The 6292-nt window shown below is 40.6% G+C and overlaps 2 non-coding genes across 2 annotated transcripts; one reads left to right on the top strand and one right to left on the bottom strand.

The window, feature by feature from the left end:
• Window positions 1-2811: 2811 nt before the first annotated feature.
• On the bottom strand, window positions 2812-2953 carry LOC148637764 (U4 spliceosomal RNA). Its single transcript, XR_015931257.1, has one exon. It is a non-coding gene; the product is annotated as a U4 spliceosomal RNA (small nuclear RNA).
• Window positions 2954-5197: 2244 nt separating this feature from the next.
• Window positions 5198-5269, top strand: trnag-ucc (transfer RNA glycine (anticodon UCC)). The gene has a single exon. It is a non-coding gene; the product is annotated as a tRNA-Gly (tRNA).
• Window positions 5270-6292: the final 1023 nt, after the last annotated feature.

Raw genomic sequence — 6292 nt, 5'->3', positions numbered from 1 at the left:
GTTAAACGTCAATTATACGTCTATATTTAGACGTTCATTATACATAAATGGTTGGAGTTCTATTATACGGATAAATTTAGAGGACTATTATACATATATGGTTGGAGTTCCGGATAACTTTAGAGGTCTATTATACGTATATGGTTAGAGGTCTATTATACGTATAACTTTAGAGGTCTATTATACGTATATGGTTAGAGGTCTATTATACGGATAACATTAGAGGTCTATTATACGTATATGGGTAGAGGTCTATTATACATCAAAGATAGATTTTATAGGTGTAGAAACAAGTAAAACAAGCCAATGATTAGGTTTAGAAATGTATTCTGAAAATACACATTCACACCTGAAACATATGTATTTCAAATTATACATTGTATACAATCAATCAACAATCAACATATGGGCAATAATCATAAAAACACAACTAGTCTTAAACTTCAGCTACAAATTCTGGTAACATGGCAATATACAGTATAGTAATGACAAACACAAAACTAATTACATTAACACACTAACTCAAAACCACATTTTGATTCAAATATACATTTTAAAATGTACAACTTCTATATTTCCAAGAAAAAAATATTACATAAAATATAAAATATTACAATGGAAGTTAAGACGATTTTTGTCCACTATTTGCAAACCCTGTCTAATTGTCCTAACAGTTAGAACCAAAAACCTATTATTTTCAGAGTCCAGATCTCTTGGCCCCCTGCCTTGCATATGCATTCTTCAAGTAACACATTGCGTGCTCCTTTATTTCTTTTTCTGTTGATGTAGGGTGGGACTTCAGCACCGCAGCTAGGAGAAAATTATATAATATTACTTCCCAAATAAATGATGATTAATATCTTCTTTAGTATAATCTAAAAAATGAACGGTTTACTAAGCTCAAAGCTGAAATAAATGTATAAAATTTGGCTTGCATCATAGCAGTTGAGCAATAAAGTCTGTCCTAATTAAAGAGTACCCAAAGTTTGAAAGTACAACATAGAATAAGAATAAGAGAAACGGCAAAACGATTTTGTGTCATCTTCCCCATTCACACTATTTTATGTGCCATTTTTTTTGCTAATTCACATACTATTTTAATCAAAATAATATTAAGAAAGATCTGTATGTATTCAGATAGTATTATTATTGTTCATACTTACTCGTCAAAAGAGGATTGCTGAGATATTTTCGGATATACTTCTACGTTTGAAAAACGTGTCCAAAATGGTGACCAACGAATACTAGCAATGCATTGTGGTATATAACCGGAAAATATGATGGGTTCGATATTTTCTCAACGTATGCGTTTATTAATGTTGTCGATATTATGGTTGAAATTTAACATTGATAATACATCGCTGCTATGAGCTGATGTGCAATTTTAACGCATGCAAATATTAAGGATCGGTCACTGTTGTATGGTATTATATATAATGACATTATGGAATAGGATGGGGACAGGCCTGGCATCAAGGGGGGAGGGGGGAATGTCGCCCCTTCAGTTTTGGGCAAAAAGATTTACCTAACTTAATTTGCACCCTAAAAAAATAGTTGTACTTTGTCAATGGTCAGACAACACTAAATGACACGAACAGTCACTCAGTCTGTTTGATGGGCAGGAGGGCTATCCGTCCAGGAACTGCACATATTATTGAGTGTCAACATTACGATCCTGTTTGCTCAGGTGGACCGATTCCTTGCAGTAGTTTATCATTATACTTAAAATCGTTATATAACTAGGACTAGTTATAGCAGTCTGTGCTTTCTGTTGGTTTTACAACATTTTTTTCTTAACGATTCAGAACGTCCATGTAGCTGCAAAAATGAACGCTTATGGTACTTTTCGCTCCAGGCAATACAAACGTTGAGAGTGACGAAAAATGTGAAACTGAACTTCATCGCAAATACCAGATTGCTAGTCGTTATCTTCTATCATGAAGCACTAATCAATGGCATAGCTGCGAGATTTCATTTGGGTAGCTGCACCGTACAGCTCCGTTTCAACCGAAATATCACTCCCCCCTCAGAATTTCAGACGCCCCCCTACAGATTTTTCCTCGGGCACCGCGCACTGATGGGGGACTTTTGTCAAGAAAATAAAAATAGAAACTCTATAGGCACTCAAACATTTTACTGTTTTTTTTCAGGCAGGTGGCAAGACCCCCTCAGCAAAACCCTTGTATGCCAAGCTGTGGGCATTGATTCGTCGAATATACGTATATTTACGGCGAAATTACGGCTATACGTATATATACGTCGCCTCGACGTATAATCAACGTCGAATTGCAACCGTAAAATCGACGACATGAATAAACGCATATATAACGTCGAAAAAACATCTAACACAGTGCCTGAGGCTTTTTACTGTATGTATCGTGTGTGCCGCAACTAGGAGTATACGGCACTCTGCACAGTGTACGAAGTAAATTATTTTCGCAGTAATTAATTTATTATATTTACTATATTTATTATACACGTGTAAATTAATTGCTGCGAAAATAATTTACTTCGTACACTGTGCAGAGTGCCGTATACTCCTAGTTGCGGCACACGCGATACATACAGTAAAAAGCCTCAGGCACTGTGTTAGATGTGTTTTCGACGTTATATATGTGTTTGTTAATGTCGTCAATTTTACGGTTGCAATTCGACGTTGATTATACTTCGAGGCGACGTATATATACGTATAGCCGTAATTTCACCGTAAATATACGTATATTCGACGAATCAATGCCCACTGGGAACAAGCTCGCTTCTTTCTACCATGATGTCACCATGACCAAATCTGTCTTTAAACACCTTGCTCAGTCTCTAACGAGACTGTCAAAAATTGCTTTCGCCGATTGTACTGCAAACCGGCGGAAGCGGGGTATTGGGAAAAGTTTTCAACTAGCAATAATCCCGCCTCGGCTAAACTTCACAGGCTACGATGCTGCCACTGCGCAAAGCTGACGGTTGCCAGGCAACCGCGGGGATCCTATGGAAAACGTTATCAATCGTCTCATGGCATGTCGTTGCTGTAACGCTTCATATTTGTCGTCTTCTTCTAGCTTGAGGTTTTGAAGAATTTCATGACAGACAAGGGCTCCGTTGGGAACAAAGAAACCCGTTGATTCTTTTCAGCAGCAGAAATACAACCCTTTAAATACAAGATGACAGAACAATGACGAAGGGCATGCCGGGAGGAACTCATGCACTACAGAGGAAAGGGGGCGGGCACGTACAGTTCACATTCAAGCCACAAGTACTCTTCTCGGATGTTGCACAAACAAATCCTAACGTCTTGAAAGCATTGCGGCATGTTTGTGTCCCACTTCCCGTGGCTGCAGGATGACTGACATGAATGGACAAACACAATCTGTGGCGTTTAGCGTGACATAGTCTTGCAGGCATCGTGCTGTCTCACTGCAATACTATACCGCTGGAGGAAACAGTCCATCTGGCCATGAAACTCATTTGAACGTCTAGCTACAGCAACTAACAATATCATGATTTATTCAGGATGTGTGGAATCAGCACGTCCCGGAGACAGCTTCCGAAATCGTGAGCATTCTCTGGTGGTAGGGGCGTTCAAGATGGCGCTCAGGTGGGAGGTAAAGTTTAGTGGTTGAGGATTTTTTTTGAGTTTTTCATGACCTGAATGTTAATTTTTGCTTTTTTTGACTACAGAAAAATAAGGACTTAACACTACTTGTTTAAACTTCAGTTATAATTGAAAGAAAAAAAAACGATTTTTTTTAGGTTTAAGAATTTCGATATGAGTAACACTGGGAAAACAAAAGAGAGTGCTGGGTCTTCGAAGGAGAAGTCTAAGAAACCTCAATCGTATATGTATAGCACTACAAGAAAATTGATGGCAACTAAAGGGAAAAGTGAAGCAGCTGGAGGGGACGTGGAAAGAGTGCTGGAGATGCGCTCGTACGCGAGCGTTCGCAGCCCAAGTGAGACTCAGCTGCCAGAGGAAGAGCCGGAGTCCCTGCCCAGCACACCTGTGAAAACCCCGGCAGCCAAGAGAGGAAGGGGCGACCTGACGCTGGAGGAGCTCCAGACCAACATCTTCAACATGATGGCACAGAGCATGGGTGAGCTGAAGGAAATGATTTGATCTAATACAGTCGAAATCGAAAGTCTTAAAAAGTCCATGGACTGTGTGTTTAAAGAGGTTGAAGACTTAAAGAGTGAAGTAAAAGTTCTTAAACAAGTAAATACCAAACAAGAAAAGCATATTAAAGAACTTGAATTGAAAGTGAACGATGTAGATAGATACCGTCGATGATGGAATTTAAAATTATTTGGAGTTAAAGAGGAACGTGATAAGGACCTTGTTGCAACAGTGAAGGGTATCTGTAAAAGGACCCTGCCGGACCAGGAGGACGTAATATCGGCCATTGACTTTGTTCACAGGCTCGGGAGAGCGAACATGTCTGGGCAAGTGCGCCCCAGATCGATTATAATACAGTTCACCAAGAGGACGGCGAGGGACATGCTGTGGCGAGCGGCGAGGGGGAATGAGTATTTGAATGGGAACAAACTGAGGTTTGCAGAGGACCTGTCTGCCGCGGACAGGAGCACCAGGAACCAGCTGTGGCCCCAGGTTGAAGCTGCCAGAAGAGAGGGGAGGAGAGCCTACTTTGTGGGAGCGAGGGCCTTTGTGGACGGGAAGGAGATTTGCTCCCAGTGACTGCTCAGTTAATGATTATGTTTGGTTATATTTGTTATACCAGTATATACTAGTGTTTCTTTAGTGTTAGTTTGGAATGGTGTAGTTAAGTGTTAAGGACTGTTATAGTTCTGGTTCTTTGAAAAACTCAATAGTTTAGACAGTCTTAGAGTTAGTTATTTGCTTTTGTGTATGTCTTTTTCATGAATGCCAGAGGTACTCGAAATGTTGTTAAAAGAAAAACTGTGTGCTGAGTTTTATTTTTTACAGGAAACGCATGCATGTTGAAACTAAAGTTTATAAATAATTGAGAAATATTAAAGCAAGGAAAATATGATACGTGTAAAATATACAATTTGATCACATAATTACTTAATTACCTCTGGTAGTTAAATGCTTTTTTCTGCTGCGTTTTTTTTCTCTTGTACATGACTCTGATCCTCTTGTTGTATTTGTATTTGTAAATTCTGTTTAATAAAAAAAAAATTAAAAAAAGCATTCTCTGGTGGTGTCCTGCAGGCTTCCTGTGGGTGTGCGTTGGTGGTATAGTGGTGAGCATAGCTGCCTTCCAAGCAGTTGACCCGGGTTTGATTCCCGGCCAACGCAGTGGCGAATGTTTTCAAATGCTGTCATGAGCCTTGGATTGTGACTAGCAAAGCGAAGCCTTTTGAAAGAGCTAAAGCACTGAAAAACGGAATTGAGGGAGAATCTTACAGGGGATTCTGAGCGGTGTCTGCATACACGCAGTCCGATACGGGTGCTGAAAGCTTGAGCTACTCTCAATGTCGTGCTGGCTTTCCCCGGAGTAAATCTGTAACATTGAAAGAATGCTTCTGGCAGGTTCAAAAAGGGACCCTTGTTAATTGGAGAAATCAATGATTTCGAATGAATTTTGTATGCGTTAAAAGACAGCTATACACAGAAAACATGCAGGACACTGCTCATGATGTTTCCCGAGCCGAAACACAGTGCGTTTTTTCAAGCCATCTGACAAAGCCCGCCCACTGAAAACTGCAGCAGATCGTGTAAAGACGTTCAACTTTGTAACTACTGCACGCACAGGAAGCAGAATAAATTCCTCTTTTCAAACTGTCAAAGGTTTGCTTTACGAACGCCGCAGGACATCGCACAATCTCTTTTGAACAGGGACAAACGATTTCTTATGGGGCGCAGTAAGTACTGTTACTGTCACTGCTCGATACCGACGTTGGCCTACTATACCATGTTCAGCCACTGCTAGAAAATGTACGGCTCTAGCACCGGAGCAAACAACAGGAGGGCCGATGTCGAACAGGCACACATGTCAGACATGGAGAGCGATGAGAATGGGATTCGAACCCATGCCTGCAGAGCACAATGGACTAGCAATCCATCACCTTAACCACTCAGCCACCTTGTCGACGCAACTGGGCTGTCCGGACATGGGTTGGCGCGCTCCAGATGATCTTTTTCTTTTTTTCCCCACGTACTCGAGGGTCATTTTCCTGTTCCACATGTGATTTCAACATTTTCCTTGGGAGATGTCAAGCCAGCAAGCCACTGCTGTGGTTCAGTGGCCAGTGTGGAGTTCAGTGGCCCTGTTGTACACAGAAAGCACATTGAGCTCCTTGGACATGAAAAGTTCCAGAT

This window comes from Lepisosteus platostomus, unplaced genomic scaffold (genome assembly GCF_059453375.1).
Source record: "Lepisosteus platostomus isolate fLepPlt1 unplaced genomic scaffold, fLepPlt1.hap1 Scaffold_107_H1, whole genome shotgun sequence".
NCBI lineage: Eukaryota > Metazoa > Chordata > Actinopteri > Semionotiformes > Lepisosteidae > Lepisosteus > Lepisosteus platostomus.
Note: the sequence above shows the minus strand (reverse complement) of the source record. Positions and strands in the feature narration are given on the sequence as shown.